The sequence below is a fragment of the Phasianus colchicus genome, chromosome 4, assembly GCF_987193195.1.
Source record: "Phasianus colchicus chromosome 4, bPhaCol1.hap1.1, whole genome shotgun sequence".
Taxonomy (NCBI): domain Eukaryota; kingdom Metazoa; phylum Chordata; class Aves; order Galliformes; family Phasianidae; genus Phasianus; species Phasianus colchicus.
In genome coordinates this window covers 55,598,112-55,615,758 of record NC_143439.1, presented here as the reverse complement: position 1 = coordinate 55,615,758, position 17,647 = coordinate 55,598,112, and the positions used below count along the sequence as shown (strand labels likewise).

The 17,647-nt window shown below is 39.4% G+C and overlaps 1 long non-coding RNA gene across 1 annotated transcript; it reads right to left on the bottom strand.

Moving 5' to 3' along the window:
- Positions 1-313: 313 nt before the first annotated feature.
- LOC149918269 (uncharacterized) lies at positions 314-15,709 on the bottom strand. The gene is made up of 3 exons (XR_016466496.1): positions 15,628-15,709; positions 9,581-9,657; positions 314-1,535 (listed from the first exon to the last, which is right to left on the bottom strand). It is a non-coding gene; the product is annotated as an uncharacterized LOC149918269 (long non-coding RNA).
- Between the last annotated feature and the right edge of the window lie 1,938 nt (positions 15,710-17,647).

The following is a 17,647-nucleotide window of genomic DNA, read 5'->3' as shown; positions in this document are numbered from 1 at the left end:
AAAAGCTTAAACCCCTCTTGTATACAGCCAAGTGAAATCCAGGAGTGGGCAAAGTGACATAAATCACATCCTGCTATGATCTTCAAGATTTTATGACATGCTTACCTTTACTTTTGCAGCTCCTTGGTTACATTTCAATTGAGCTCTCCCTCCCCATGTCACTATCTTAAGTATTTTTCACTTTTCTAATGTCAAAAGCTCTTCTGTTGAGAGGACTCAACAGGAAGTGGATGCAGGGAGTACAAGCTCTAATGAGATCCTTTAATCCACCCCTAATCCCACTCAATTAAAACTCCATTGATGACAGAAAAATCATTAAGTGCTGAAGAACAGGAAAATGAACAAAAACAACCCTGCATAAGAAATTAGATGCACTGCTTTTAACAGGGATGTCCTGCTCCTTCCTAGCACACCTCCCTTCAGTGCCATTCCTGGAGAGACAAGCTCTTAACTCTTACAGCTGAGCAGGTAAAAATGTATAATCTAGTTGGCAGTTTAAGTAATGCAGCTCTCACTGCTCAGGGAGAGATATACACAGAATACCTAACATAGCACATTGCACCACAGCTGCAGGAGATGGAGGGAGCTGAAGGCTTATGTGAAGAGTCTGTTCAGAAACTGTTCTGCTCTTCTACAAACTAAAAACGTATAGTAGTGCTAAGCTATGCATCCCCAGTCTGTCTATGAATGGCTGCTTAACTGTGTATTTTTGTAATTACTTTTCAGGTGGGCAGTTTGCAGAAATATGAGAAAAAAAACACAACAACAACAACAAAATATTATTGTGTTTACAAATCTGCCTTAATTGCATTCCTTCCTTTTTTCTACTGTAAAATGCATAGGGAATTTATTGTCTGATATCTTTACACTTAATACATTCATTTTTTACTTTACCTAATGAAATGGGGAGGAAACAAAACCAAGGAATCAATATTTGGAGGTAGCTGTCTCCTTTCTTTGTGCATCTTTTTCCTCTTATACCTTCAGATACCTCTTATGTCATAGGGAAGTAGAAGACATAGTAGAGAACGTAGGAAGAGCTCTTTCTAAAGCAGGTCTAAATGGTATTTTCCACTGGAAAAGCAAGAAACCGCATGCTGTAAATGCTGAGTATAGTTAATGCGACTTGAAGCAGCATTAAATCCATTTACACCACATGAGCCCCCTCTTCCCGGAGTGCACAAAGGGTCATGGAGCCAAAAGCAGTACAGGGACCAGCTGGACTTCGTTGCTGGTTCTGGTGGTGGACAGAGGAAAGCCTTTGCAAACAGTCTCTTTGTATGTTCATGCTGAGAATCTACAGCATTGCAGTCTTGATTTCTCATGGATTCCCAGACTTAATTTACTGCCTTTCTTGACCTGGCATAGCCTTGCTTTTTGTCTCAGATAATCTCACAGGCATGAGGAGGGCATGAAGTAATTTACAGAAACCTCAGACTTGAGCAGTTGCAGACTTCTTGGATTTATTTGTTTCCCCTCTGTGGTTTTACACTGGGAGGGCGTATATGTAGACTTCCATCCTTCTTCATCGCTAACTTAAAAAAAAAAAAAAAAAAAGAATGGCCTGGTACTTTTCCAGGCAATCTGTGTGCACCTATAAACTGAAATGAATCTCATAAACATTAACCATGTTGAAACAAAACGCTCTGTTTGTGATCGCATTATAAACAACGTAGATGTGAGACACAATTTGTAGACATCTGTAATGTCATTGCACTGCATAGGAAAACCCAGCCTCCACACCTATAGTACAGACTCATTATCAGCACCTTCATTTTTGCCTTGCACAGAAGCTTTGGAACAGCATGCATGATCTCCATATGACACTGCTTGTAACAAGTTCTTCATCAGACAATGCTTGTAGTTCCCTTCTGACCACTTTTACACATATCTTTCACAGCCCTTCTCCCTGTTTCTCCAATACACACTCACTGCTACCTACTGCAAACTGCAGATTGCAGAACTTTCTTGCTACATGCTTAATGTCTTGTTCAACGCCTTGTATTCTAATTCCTATTTCGTATCCTGAGGCAGTGCAGTAAAAATAATAACTCACAGGTCCTGACCCTTCAGATACTCCCTCGTACAAGTAATACCCACTAAGACTGGTATGCACATCAGAGAGCAGGCTGATGATTTGTACAGCTGGCAAGCAGAGGCGCAGGAGATTCCTTAGAGGTTTCTCTTGATAAACAGGAGAACATTGCCATGCTTCTGTTTACTGGCATTTATTTCGATATAACAGAATGCTTTTGAAAGATATGCACTTTCCAAGGATTGAAGTACCTTGCAACCTGCTTACAGATTTCCCTCGGACAGCTCAGATATCATCCTGCTCTCTCCTCAGCCACCAGTCACAGTCAGTGCCAGTCATCAGCTCCAGCAACAAAACTACAGGACGTGCAAATCTTCCACAACTCCTCTGAGTTCTATTCATAGAAATATACTATGATCTACGCTCAGTGGTGCTGGTGCCAGTGATAATTTTAGAGGGAACTTGGCAGGTTTCTTCTGTCTCCTTTTTTGCACTATTTTAATACAGGTAATGTAAGGTCAGAGTCAAAACCTTGCTGAACAATTTCTCTATCACGTTACGCTGCAGACTTCTTGTTTTTAGAACTTACTCAGTGCTGTTTCTAAGCAATCCATTAGGAGACACACACGGTTGCTTTATATTGTGCATTGTTAAATTAAAAAAGAAGACAACTGTTTTGCAGAACTACATAGATAGGCCTTATGAATAATATTCTAGACTCTAGCTGATTTTTTGAAAATCATACAGAGAAATAATTCCTCTCAGAAGTCAGAGAATACACATGACACTCAAATGGGCATCTGAGATGTTGGGTCCCTTATCAACCCTATTATCAGTCTGCTTGTTTCCCTCATCTCAGCTTTCCAATCTGTTAAATAGAAATGAAGTTTCCCATCAGTCATATGAAGATGTTGAGGCCTGTGGATAGTCATGCTACTGCAGTCAGGTAAATTGTGATCAGAACTCATCTTGTAAAAGAGCCACTGCCAAGAAGCTTACTAATAATGACATATAAAATACTTATTATATTCTATATTTTCAATAAATACAAATCTAAACACTCTTATAGACTAAATCTAGATTTCTGAAAAGAGCTATGTTGATCTCTCCAAAGTCTGCCTTTCCTGGACACCAGGACTTGTTCGGTGACAGCTATTATTTTAGCCTGCATTCCACAACAACCACTAATTACAGACCATACTATTTTGAAACTGCAGATAAGAACTTTAAGCTTCTAAGAAAACCTGAGGAAAAGAGTACGAGTTTGGGGCTCCTCCATGGATTTGCCACAAGCCAAGCAGTCTGCAGTGGGATATATATGGAGCAGTCCAGGACACAGGCTGCAGTATGGGAGTGCCATGGTCTGCCCTGCCCAGTGCCCCTGGAGAGCTGTGTACATTGGAGACAGGTATTATGGTAAGTCAATAGACTGTAGGAAAGCCAGAATAGCAAACAAACAAAAATAAGAATCAGGAAGTAATAATTTAGGTCCTCTCTGGTTTCTTCATGGAATAAAACAGCACTATTCCAGAGGCAATCAATCAGGCACTTCTGACTTGGTTCGTTCAGCTGGAGCAGACAGTGCAGTCCTAAAGGCTGATGTGCAGGATAACAGCAGACTACCAAACCAGGCACATTTTTCCCTGCCAGTGCAGGTACAAAACTGGAAGGGATTTCAACAAAAACTGTGAGACGCTACCATCCATACTCAGGAAAATTTAAACAGTTTAAACCATTCCTAAAACACACTCACTTGCTGAGAGTAGAAACAATGGGTCACTTCTACCTGCATTTTGTTCTTGTATTATTGAAAGTTAGTGCTGCAAGCCAGCAGTGAGGAAGTAAGACCACAGCTTGGATCCAGCACTGACACCAGGAAGAAAACATAGGCCTTTATGGCTACCTTGGTTGCAAAATCTTACTTAATTCAGGTGAAATAGGGGACTGTGATGCTGCTGCACTTGTATCTGCTGCTTTCTGCTTGTTTGTAGCATATGTGTTGTAAAAGGTAGCATGAGAAGAAAGAAAAATCTTCAGAGCATGGTGAAAGATCTTGCTTCTTCAAGCCTACTTGATGAAAAATAAATTGTGTTAAAAACAAAATAGGTATGAACTTCTTACATGGAAAAAAAAAATTGACAGCTGCAATTCAAAAAGTCACAACTAAATGTTATCAGTTTGCAGAGAACTATTGAAATCAGGGTTACTAAGTGAATGTTTATATAAAGGAAATATCACTTAAAATGCTTCTTTGAATTACTGTATAATTTCATTATTTTGAAATTTTTCATTTTGTTTGGACTTGAAACATCAGAATTTAGTGGAGAGGAAAAAAAAAAAAGAATTTCCAAGGCCTGCTGGTGTTCTTTCTCCACAGCAATTTGGAAAATCTGTTCTCTTTCCTTTTTTCTTCTTTCGGCATTCACTTTTTTTTTTTTTTTTTTTTTTTTTTGAGAAAATTAATTCAGATCAAAACTTTTCTGCAGAAAAAACAAAACTTAAAAAAAAAAAAAACCTCTTAGAAAATAGATTTTTAAGACTTTTTTTCTGTATAAAAAAATTGTATTTACTACTAATAGGATTTTAATGGTGCCCAGCTTGTAAGAAAAGAAGTTACAATCATCTTGCCAATATGTACTACAAAGAATAAGAAAAAAAAAATGACAAAACCATATGTATAAAAACTACATTTTTTTAAACAAAGAATAGCTGCATTATTTGATCTTATGGATTGTTGCAGCTTGCCTCTTTAGGAGTTGCTGAATGACAACTTAATTTGCAAGTGGGAGAGCAAAGACTATAATGTGATAATTTATCTCCAAATGAAGGCAGAGCAGGAGCACGCACAGAATGAATCAGCCCCCTTCACAGACGGGTATTGAAAATAGTCTTTTAGTAAAAAGTATTTTAGTATTAAAAAAAAAAAAAAAAAAAAAAAAAGTAGCTCGCTGAAATAATTCCCCTTGTCCTCTTAATGGGCTTCTTTTTTACATGGGAAAGTAATATACCACTTTAAACATATTTGATAGGGCAGGACATGGGTTTATTTGAGAGGAGAAGGGGATATTTTAATATGCAAGTCTAATGGTGTATTGGGTTTTTAAGAATCAGGATGATCTATAATGTATCCTAAATTGAGACTACATATTGTGGTATTCAGAAACATGTTGTGTCTTGTTGAATTTTCTCTGTAATACAGAACAAGAACACAATAGCTTCAGTAAATCAAACTAAAATGAATGATTAAGTACCTGATTTAATACTGTGTATTAATTTCGGTTCAGATGGTCCTTGCTTTGTTGTATAATACAATTACACACAAGACTACATCATTTGCATGCTATAGCAAGGTGCATTATAAAAATTATCTTAAATTACGAAGAACTGAAAGGGAACGATTGTCAGGGTACAGTGCCCATATATCAAAGACAAGCCTTTAGCAAGGGGACTCCTTGAATCTTATTTAAGAGCATGTACTTTGTTGCCTTAGCAATTCTTCCTTTTTCCTAAAATCCAATGACAGTGGCATCCCTTCAAGGTTTCTAGAGGCCTAGCCATTACTGCTCCTCCTGTAAACCATCAGTAACCTCTTACTTAGCAAGTTTTACATTATCCTGCATCTATCTCAAAACTACAGATGTACTGTATCACATCTTTCCAAAGAATTCATAGCTAAAAGGGGAATTTCTTTCTAAATTATTGCTTTAAAGAACTGTAGATCTACCTGTCTCTCTTTGAGGCCCTGCTGTCTTTATTTAAGCGATTTTTCCACATCTCCAAGCTTGTATCTTGGTGGCTTGTTGCTCCTTGCTCCATCTGAAATCCGCAGCTGGCTTGGGAAGCAAGGTAAACAGCTCACTGGGAAACACACAGTGCATTAGTTATATTGGGTGTAAATAAAAACAAAAAGGCTGATTAGTGCATAGCTGACATTCTGAGAGCCACCTTACTGCACGGAGGTCAAGTCAGGTCTATGATGCTGCCTCCCTCAGTCCTGTGCTTCTGTGTATGACTGGCAGGAAAAAGGCAAGGTATCAAACACAGTAGCTATCAAGAAAAGCTTCAGTAAAGCTGACAGGAGGCCAATCTGTGGTTTTTCTAGCCAAGACCCTTTTGCTTGTGCAAAACACAGCTCTTTTAAGCACTATCTTGTCTTTCCCCAGTGCTAAGAAAGCCCATATATCAAAGCACCTTTTCTTCAAGAATGGAAAGGATCTTTCTGAAGCCTGAAGGTCTATTCAGGATCTCGAGGAACAGCCATTCAGCTTGGTAAGAACTGCTGCCATCCATCTGTCAGCTCAGCATGAGCCCTGAGATCTTCCTCCAGATACAATGGAAAAGCAAATGCATTGGCTTGTCAAGTCAAGAAGAGGAAGGACCTTACCAATCTATCCTGAGTGCACGGAAAATAAGTTAATGCATGTGTGCCTATGTCTGCGTGCAAGAGAAAAGTTTGAGTGAGTGTGCAGGATGGCAGCTGAGTGATGCACATTGGTACAAGCCATTGTGCATTGATAGATAATGGACAAATACTGTAGGGAAAGACATAAGGTGACTACAGGCATTCACTGATTGTCATGTCAGCCCACGTAAATCTTAATTATTTTGCTACTCAGTTATGAACTGTTTTATTCAGAGCTATACTGATCAGAAGTAAATTCATGTCCACTATAACTCTTCTCCCTCCATGCATAACCACCTCACTGTCCTCTCAGGAAAGTCATATTCCACAAGCATCACAGAAAGGAGAACAAATTTGCATTCATGACAATAAAGATTTTGTCACACAAGGGGAGAACACTGTTTTCATGTTTTCTAGTGTTCTCCTTCCTATGAACACAAACACATTAATATGAAAACAATGATGTCTTATCTCAACTGTTGACTGTTTTGTAATAGAGATGACAATCTTCTCCTGACCTCACAGATCATCAGCTTAAGCTCTGAAGCAAGAGGCCTCATTACCCTTGTAACTCTTTAGTAGGAAGGCTGCAAAACTTAAATGTTGTTCCTGACACCTAATCCCTTTTTAATCCTCCCAAAGGGCTTACTTCAGCAATTTCCATGGCAGTGATTCCACCACTGATTAGTTGCACACTGCATAGAATTTCTTCCTCTCTGCCTTGCAGACAATGTCTGCTTGCAGACATTGATTCTCACTTGCTGCTCACCAATTTACAAACAGGGGGAGGAAGGTGTCTGATTTGTGGAGATCTCCTGATCCTACTGTGTTCAATAGGCTCAGCACCCCGTAGCTCCTATCTGTAAATCAGCCTCTAAGTGGAATGTCCATTGCTCTATAAAATATTAAAAGCCTGTAATTAGAGCATAAATTGTAAGAAATGCAACAGTTTCTCCAATCAGATAGCATACACTTTTAGAATTCATCCGCAACTATTCATAGACAGACACACTTAGATGTCTCTTGCATTCTCTATGTATGGATCTGTGTTTGTGTAATGACAATTATTAAAGAAATAATATCTAGTAGTGGATTCTAAAGAGTCTATTTCATGGAAGCAGCTACATCCCTATAAGGAAACAGCCAATTTGACTAACAGAAAACTCTTTCTCATTAGCTTGTTTTCAACTGTTTTTGCTAGAGAAATTGTGTTTGTTCTCATCAACGTTACTTTGAAATGAGACTAAAGGGAAAGAAGCTGGCTGGCACAGAAACTCTTACACTCTACACCAAGTCTTCACAGCACAAACTTCAAAAAGAATCTGCACTGATAAGAGTCAGCAGTTGAGTTGAATGATTTCCTAGAGATGTCAAATGTCCAAAATAACAAATTTAAACACTGTGCTTCAAAAATATTTAAGACCCACACACCATTAAAAACATGTGATGAATTTGATCTTAACACGGGTTTTTAATAAGGCTTATTCCACATAACTTTTGCCTAAGTTGAACCTTATTTTGCTACTTGTTAACCTCTCCATTACATAATTATCTGTGCTAGTACTCATTGCATCTTAATAACTTAATAACACCTGTGAATTCAGTCAGCATGATACCTTTCCACTCCCACATCTCTAATAAAAATGTTATATGAGTCTATATCCAGCAAAGATCCTTGTATCATGCTTCTTGAAACCTCCTACACTGTAATTTCATGACATTTCAGAAAAAGGCTGCATGCTTCTCTTTACTGCGTATGGAAAACCAGACTGAAGATACATGTGAGTAAATACATTAACTGACCCATATTAGGGAGGGAAGAAACAGAAGAGTTAGAACCAGTTTCCTTTCTTTTTCTGACTTATATAAATAAGCCTGTTCTTATTTATATGCATTTTTCAGCCCTAGTTTTCTTGTACTCAGTTTCCAATAAACTCACCAGCAATACTTTAGACTCTTTGTTTCTCTTATGTTTATACATTAATCATTTTATGTGACAATGGGAAATATCTGAGCAACAACAAAAGCAGACTGTAAAGCAACTATGGTAAGCATAAAAGACCAAATTCTAACCCAGTTATGTTAATGAGCTGGTTATTTCTGTTCTGCTGGACTCTCTTTGAGTTCAGCACGCTAACTAGAGACTTCAGTAGGAGAATAAATGGTAGAAAGTTTCTCTTGGTTCATGTGAGCCTCTATGAGCATATGTACAAGACACTTAGCAATTAAGAATGATGCTGGAAAGAACTGGCAACACCTCAAAAGTCTTGTGTGAGTACTGCTGTCCAAAGGCAGGGAGCAGGCTCCATCTCTGATGGCATAACTCCTGGGAATTGAATGGCTCAAAGCTGCTCTCTTTCTCTGAGAGTCTCTAAGGAAAATGTTAGGTGAACATGACCTGCCTTCCCAGGGATGTGCCTGTCCCTCTGGGGAGCCAGGGATCTGTCTGAGGGAAGGAAGCCACCCTGTGTGTCCCAGCAGGGGGGACTGCATCCCCCCTCCTAAACAGTGAGCTAAAATCCATCAGTCATTTTAAATGTGTCATACACAGAGCTCTAGTCTATAGCATTTGAATAAGCAGCGTGATACTAGTTTTGTATTATTTTTCTTTCATCTACCAAATAGTCTCTCTTACGCAGCCCAATACTACAGTAATGGGCTCTGGATAATGACTTAAACAGAGTTAGTCTTTAACCATACTGCGGTGTTTGTCCTTACAACACAACAGCACTGTGGCATTTTACAGCAAAATATGAGAGAACAAGTGATAATGAACAAATATGGTTGCATCATGTTGGGAAACAATAGGCTAAGTGCCAATTTTCAGGCACTTCTAAGTGATATCCTTGTGTTTATACTATTAGTTCAACCAACATTACTCTGCTTCATACTAAAATAATAACAAGAACAGAACCGTTTGTTCAGCCTGACTGCTGGAAAAGGAAAACGACGTTGTGTGTAGAACTGCAGGAAATTATGTTGACTGATAACAAATATAATTATTTCCGAATTATTATGATTGTGTCACAATCATTCCAGGAATGCAAAAGATTTTTTTTTTCCACTCCTCCATTCCCTCACCCCACCCCTCCCCCCCTCACCCCCATCCAAAATAACTCCTTATCTGCCCTCTTTGTTCTTACCTTCTGCAGCAGTTGCAACATTGGCATGGTGCCCCAGCACATGAAAGCTATAGTATTGTGGATTATCAGAGTTTTGCCTGGAATAAGATGGATGCAGAAATACTCCGTTTAACAAAGGCCCTGCTTTATCTTTGCCCAGACTTCTCTCTCTTGCTCTTTGAAGCCTCAGTTGGGTATATTGTGTCACAGGGTGGCATAAAGAGCAGCTAATTTCTAAGAGGGCTCACAGGCTGCAAAACAGTTTGTTCTTCAGAAACAATATGCATCAAACAGAAAATACATCAGATGTCATTGTGAAAAGGTTAGCAATTAGGGGCTGAGGTGCTGGTTGGCAATAAGAAACAGTGGATAAAATGGATTCTAGCAGGAATGGGGATGAAAAAGAAGCCATGATTGAAGAAGGCCCCCAAATAGGTAAGATATTGAAGAATATTAAAGTTAATGCGGTACATTATAGAGCAACTGAAGAAAAAGGAGATGGATTGTGAAAATTAGACCTAGATGAAGAGAAAAGTAATGAAAAAAGTACTAAATTAGAATTGATTGACAACAGCCTGTTAAGTAATATTGAAAAAAGTTAACTGAAATAGGGAAATAGTCCAGCAGCTGGATTCTGGTTTAGCATGAATTACCCATGGGAAACCATTTGGATGAGAAGAAAGCATCACCTGAGGCTACTCTGGCTCTGTCCATGGGGAGAAGGTGGCAGCTTCAGCTGCTAAAGCCCAGAATGGAAAAAGCCCCCAGCCTGCTGCTCTCATATTATCTTTCAGGAGCACCTGGACTTGCCAGCAGACTCTGTGACACATCGAAAGATGAAAAAGTATCCAAAAAACTGTTGATAAACTTTTGATAATGTTCATTTGCAGCAGCTAAGTGGCTAAGAATAGGACAGGTTTACAGAGAATAATTACTGAGTATGTCAAAGCTGAACACGGGCTTCAGTACAGAAAAGATCATTAGTCAGTAGCAGAGGCCAATGTCGCGTGAAGTGACAGTTCTAGTGGTCCCTAGCCACACTTTTGTTGGGCTACGAGCCATGAAAGCAGGGTTATGGCAGGCAGAGGTGTGTGTGTAACTGCCCTGCTGTGTGAGGCTGGCAGTCGGCTGCTGGCACCATGGCTGGTCACTCAGAACAAGTCTTTGTGAAAGAGGCAGTCATGACTGTCTGCTGTGCACAATGTGCGCAGTCACATCTCATCAGAGGTGTCTAATGTCCTAATGATGTCTGCAGATCTTATTGACTGTGCACAAGTGTAAAGACTGTTTCAGACAAAGGAACTTTGTCCCAAGTGCTGCTCTGGGCTGAACCAGATGAGGGCCACGAAGATGATCAGGGGACTGGAGCACCTCCCCTATGAAGACAGGCCGAGGGAGCTGGGCTCGTTCAGCCTAGAGAAAAGAAGGCTGCGGGGTGACCTCATTGCAGCCTTTCAGTACCTAAAGGGAGCCTACAAACAGGAGGGGAATCAACTCTTTGAAAGGGTAGATAACTGCAGGACAAGGGGAAATGGTTTTAAGTTGAGGGAAAGGAGATTTAGGTTAGACATCAGGGGGAAGTTCTTTACAGAGAGAATGGTGAGGTGCTGGAACAGGCTGCCCAGAGAGGTTGTGGATGCCCCGTCCCTGGAAGTGTTCAAGGCCAGATTGGATGGGGCCCTGGGCAGCCTGGTCTAGCATTAAATGAGGAGGTTGGTGGCCCTGCATGTGGCAGGGGGGTTGGAGCTTCATGATCCTTGAGGTCCCTTCCAACCCTGGCCATTCTGTGATTCTGTGATAATTGTAACAGAAGTTTGTTGTTTTGAAAATGTTGATCTCAAGCACCCAGGTGTCACATCTATGGCTTTTCTCTTACTGCCAGAGTTTAGAAGCCCTGGATCATAGCAGCAGCTCCTAATTGGGCTTTTCAACATAGCACATCTTTGCTTGAGGAAATCCAGCAAAAGAGGACTATTAGACAAAGCATGAGGCACAAGTCCAGCCAACTACTCGAGACTTTGTGTGGAAGCATTACTTGCTAGACCAGCCTAGAAACTTGTAACATTGCTTCATAAGAGCCAGCCCAGAAAACTTAGAACTCCTCTCTCACACCCATCAGACTGCTATGTGGAAGGGAAGCAAATGCAGTCTGATATTCCCTGTCATGCAGCACACACATTGGCAGGGTAACATAGACATCTAAATGGCTTTCCTGCACAAACCCATGAGGTTTTTGACCAGGTTCCTCATTCATTCCTCCATCTGTATTGTTTCTGCTTGAAATGCCCTGGCAACTCCTGCTTTATCTATCATCACAAGAATTCGTGGCAGGACTACCATTTTTCTCCCTGGCTTCATAACAGAGTGAGACCTACACTACTGCCCACAATTTTCTCTGTCATTCTGATGTTTAGGATATGTTTTAGAATATAGAGATCTTGCAGTACACGAGATGAACCCGGGATCTATAGTATATATGTGCTGTTAGAAGGTAAATAATACAAAATATTCTCGAACAAGTAAATTGTTTTCCCCAGCAAGTGATATATTAAAACTACTTTGGCTGCAATCTGTCAGAAAAGAAATTATCATAGGGTCTTTTGTAAGGAAACTGTTTATAAGAAGCATTCGAGGAGACGGGTCATGAAGTCCTCAAATAACATTGTCTTAAAACAATGAAAATGGTTAAGAAATTTGAGACAACCAAAATCTGGAAGTTTACCTTGGTAGATAAACTACTGTTACTAGCTACATATTAAGCCAGCTAATGTTTAATTTCACTAACCTTGAGTAAAGGCCTGTGAAAGAGGTACAATCAAAAGTAGAGATAAGGAAAAATGTAAAAAGATAATCAAGGAGGAGGGCTAGTGGAGGATTTTGTCTGCTAAAAAAAATAAGTTATTCTTAACATGGAGAATCAGACATAAAAGAAAGGATACTGGAAAACGCTGAAGATGAGAGATCTGAGCTTTACAAACGTATTACCCAAAAGAACTCATTAATATATATTTAAATATAAATATACATACACATATATGCATTTTGCAGAGATGTGAAAAGCTTAATATCTTGAATCATATTCTAATCGCACTTTCCCTTTCTGAGATATGTATGCCTTGATGTTGGCAATGGGATTACACTATTTTTGTTCTATTTATCTATACTGCATAAAACTATGTTAGATATATAGTATGTTATATCCAAAGCTTTGATACACAGGAACACTTCCTCTTTTAAATTATTATCATTCCTTTTTATTCATCCGGAGACTCATCACAGCTACCTGCCTCTGAGAGACTAGATTTACGCCTAGCATCTTTATGCTTTACACTGATGTCACAGGCAATTCAAAGGGACTAAAGTGGCCATCTGCCTGTAAGCACCTGACAATAGGTTGTTGTAAAGAGCAGAGAACAGAAAGAAACATTCTAGACTCCATCAAAGCAGCAAAGTACAGTAGTGCAAAGAGCCTTCTCCAGGCTGGAACTGCATTGCTGGCTACTAGCAAAAACTCTGATCTATAAGAACAGCACAAGCATAAGCACATAAGCAGTTAAACTTGGGGTTTTATTTACTTTGATTGTTTGGGTTTCTTACAGGTGAGTTTTAACCTTAGTTGACTCTTCGATCTGGTTCAAGACCTAGCATAGGCATATATGCTGACAGTGGAACAGGGAGAGGGCATGGAGTGGGAATGAGCTGCCCAAAGAGGCACATCTTTCACTGACTTTCCTGGTTCCAACAGCATGGGAAATCCTGGCCTCGGAAGCAGCTGGCATCTGGGTGCACTGTGCAGAGAGGCTACAAGAAATAATTTCTGTTCTTATATTGCTGCATAGAACCAGAGCACATTCTGCCATATGCACGTATCAGAGCATTATAAATAATGCATTCTTCAAATCTTGTTACCAAACAAACATGCCATTGTTAAGACACCCTGCCAGCATCTCTATGTTGTTACTACTAAAAATATTCCTTGGACCTTAAAGTTTCATCTATCAGCCTTACAAAGCAAAAGGTAAAGATATCAGACAACTAGTTAGGAACAAAATTTCAGTGGAAACTTCAGGATAAAACACACTTAAGCAATTTATTCGTTCAAATTTTCCTTTTCTTGTATTTCAGTGTGTTTCACTATTAGCTCACTGGCTGATAATAACTTCCCATGTGCTCATTGGAAGATGGATGTGTTTTATTTGCCTGTTTAAGTCCCAGAAATCTTCCCTATTTCAACCACATATGAAGATAAAATATATTGGTTGGTGAGGTATGAATAGGTTGTAGGGAGGGCACAATCTGCCTGGATGAGACATTTACTCTTTTCATAAGGGGATATATCCAGAATCTTCCAAGTTTCCATAGGTGCTTAGCTTTAATGAAGACAGATATTTCAATTTCTCCAAGTTTTAAGGAAGGAAAAATAGAAGTATTATGGTTAAAGGTCCTTTCTGGCATTTGTGTATTAGTTTTGGACAAAATCCTTAAGTATTTTCTTAGAGCTAAATCATCATAAATGGATATGCTTGCTGAGGAAAAAAAAACTAAAAAGCCTATTTAAATAGAACATAGGCCACAGAGGACACAGGGAGCAAGGGCAAGGAGTAAAGGAAGGAGACTCGTCATTCTTACGCTCTTGAATGCACTACACCGTGTGATGCCTTGGGGCAGTCCCCACAAAAACTCTGGCAGCATCCATTTCCATGCGAGGAACTGGGGGAGCCACAGAGGAGTCCCCCCCTTTCTCACTGCCATCTCTACGGCTGTACAAGGTCTCATTCTCTGGTGTGCATAAATAACAGCGATTTAAACATGGCCCTATGCTACTTTCAGGGCTTATTTTCCCAGATCATTCACAGCTGCTTTGCTGCTGTTTATTTGTACTGTGGCAGTGCCTCTTTTCCTAAGGTATTCGTATGGTCTTTGTCATTGCTATGCTCAAGTTTCTCCCAGTCTCAGATGTGTTTATTCACACAACGGTGCTATGAGAGCAGTGCTATTACCCCATCTTGGAGCAAGGAAGCCAGGACATGGGGCCATCAGGGTCTAGACAAAGGCAAGCAAACATCTGACTTTCACTGATAGCAGTGATGTTTAGATATCGAAATAGAACTAAAATGTCCACACCTAAAGAGGCATTTCTGCTTCACTTGGGAGACGATGGGGCAAGAATTCAACCCAGCTCTCACTGCCTTTATGCTACTCTACCATCTCAGGGACACTTCTTTTCTACGAGGAACGTACATGGTGAAACTGCATACTAACAAAGATGCTACTCACCCTGAAGTATAAATATTGTGGTTCCTTATTGCTATGTAAGTGATTTTTCAGAGATGAAAGTGGAATAACTCTAAGGTAGAAAAATAACTATGGAGTTAGAAGTTAATATCTCTTCTCACTGCCTCAGAAATGTGTTTCTAAGGTTCCGCCTCCTAGAGGCACACTCTTCCCCAGGTGTGTTCCTAGTTGGAAAGTCACACCTGAGTAAAGGAGTTTTCCTGGGGGTTTTCCTGCTCAGGATAGTCTGTGATACTGATTTTTTCCTGCCTAATGATTGCAGCATTTGGTCTTTTAATTGGTTGCTGTATATTAATTGGATCTGAACAGCTAAGGTATTTATTTTGTAAAGCAGTTCTGAATGATGAATAACCTACAATTTTTCATAAGGAGTTTCACTATACAGTCTGAAAGGGAATGCAGGTTTATACAATAAATACAACTGCTCCAAAAGGGATCAGATTTATCTTAGCAACTGGCAAAGTCTTTCTAGGATTCATCCCCAGCCCCAGCCTATCTGTCAGTGTATCTTTCTTCAAAGTCCAAAATGCAATAAAGCTTACTCTTTTATAAATTATAAAAGTTTTGTCTGATACATGAGGAATTCCTTCAAGTGAGAGGTTTTATCTCTTAATGGATCACATTAACAACGGTAATATTAATAATTTAACTTTTATCTTAATCGGGATTGTATCCAAATTATTAGACGTGTCCTTGAGTATAAATGAGCAAGGGCAATTCAGGGTGGTAAGTTTAGCACTAGAACCGAATAAATAAATAAAGAAAAATCTTACCAAAAACCGGCTGAATCTCAACAATTGCCGAGCCAGCAGGATAACTGGAATCGTCGCGAGTTCACCCTTTATGGCCCAGGAAAAATACATTGTTAAGCAATTTTGTTGTTTCTACCAGCAGACCTTGAAGTGGAAATTAACGAGTGGTGGTATTCTCTCACACCCAATCCCCTGTACATTTGCATTCATTTGCATTTGAATGCCCAGCTAATTGTTTTGAAGTAACAATTAAGAGAACAATAGAGGAAAGAAAAGGGACTCCAGGCAGCAACTGACACCTGGGAGTCTGTATTAAGGAAAGCTTTTACATATTTGAATTAAAAATAGACAATGGAACAGAAACAGGCAGGCATAAAATTCATTACAGAGAGAAAGTAGCACACCACATCCGTGCGCGCTATCACGCTACAGAATATGTTTCCCACTCGTGCAGTCAAGAGACTTACAATGTACTGGATGGTAAAGGAGGTTTCTCCTTTTTGTGTGTGTTTTAGAAAAAGGTTGCTTTCTCACATTCCCTGAGTGCCTAAACTAAAGAGTTGGAGTTCAGAAGGGATGGAGGATTTTGCCAATTCGGCCTAAGTTTCAAAGTGGATTAGCTTTCCCAGAAAAGTTCTGGTATGCACGGATGCAGCAGTGCCTCTCAACATTTTGGTTCTGGTTAGAACTGCATCTATCAGAATATGGTAATAGAGGTACTGATTTCTGTTGTAACACCATAGGTGCCATCTGTAATCTCTATTCCGGCTGCATATGCATTGGGGTCCAATTATCAGACTGCTCATGCAGTGTATTTTGTTAGACCTTCTCCTCCCTTTCGCTAATGATGATGTAATTCTTTTTATCCGGAGCAATTGCTGTTAACTACATGACTGGCAAAAGCTCCGGCTCTGCTGTCCCCTCCCACGAGGAGAAGCCAGGGGTTGGAAAGTAGGCTAAAAAAAGTGCAGGAAGCAGTTTCACTTCTGAATAGTAACCTCTACTACTAAAGCAATTCACTGACTCGAAATTAGTCTCCACTGTGGGTTTGCTGTAGAAAAAAAAAGGTGATCAGTATAGGGGCAGCTTCCACAAAGCAGTGCAGTGTCACCTCAACCTCCTTCAAAAACATTTGCTTTCATGGAGTTCAGAGAAGGGAAATTGTATACTGTGTACAATATGGGTTTGTTTGTTTGTTTAAAGGGAAAAAAGGTTCACTGAGAAAACAAAGAATCGTGACCTATTCCTGATCCAGGAGGGACCATAATCTGCAGCGAATGCCTGGGAGATACTCCTAGTACAAAGATGAAAAGTGTAATATGACCATAAATTGCATTTCCTGAAATGCAAAATGACTAGCCCTGGGACAGTTATGAACTAGTTCACATGGTGCCAATAATAGCATTGTGATTCTCTGCTGCTCATGGTGGCAAAATACCCCAATATGCACCTTGCATACTGGGTCTCATTATCTAGAGTAATCAAAACTTATTCTCTTGCAATTAACTTATTTTAAATAGAATACAGTAAAATACAGGACCAGGTTATCTCTCATTTTCATTGTCCTTCCCTGGCTATCTGTAACTTCTATTTTGATAAACAAGACTGGGATGTAAGCAAATTGTACCACTGTATATGTCCACAACAGTTAAGGCATGTGAATATAGAGTATTATATTTGAAGACATGCCTAATCATGAGGTACAATACTCATAACATATTCTTCAATATTGTCATTTTCAAGTTGTCTGAATAGCTGGAAAAAAAAAAAAAAAAAAAAAAAAAAAACAGAAATGTAGTATATATATATGACTGCAATGGTCTTTTTTTTACTTCATCACAAAGATAAGTAAGATAGACCCATAGAAAGATGGATAAAACTTTCACTATAAAAGACTTGAAAATACAGAATAATCCACCTTTACATTATTTGCTGAAATGCTGTATAGTAAGGCACTTCTTTCTCTTCCTATTATTTTACTTTTCCTGTTTTTCTATTCTTTTCATGTACTTCTAATACATTAAATAGAATGTTATGGATT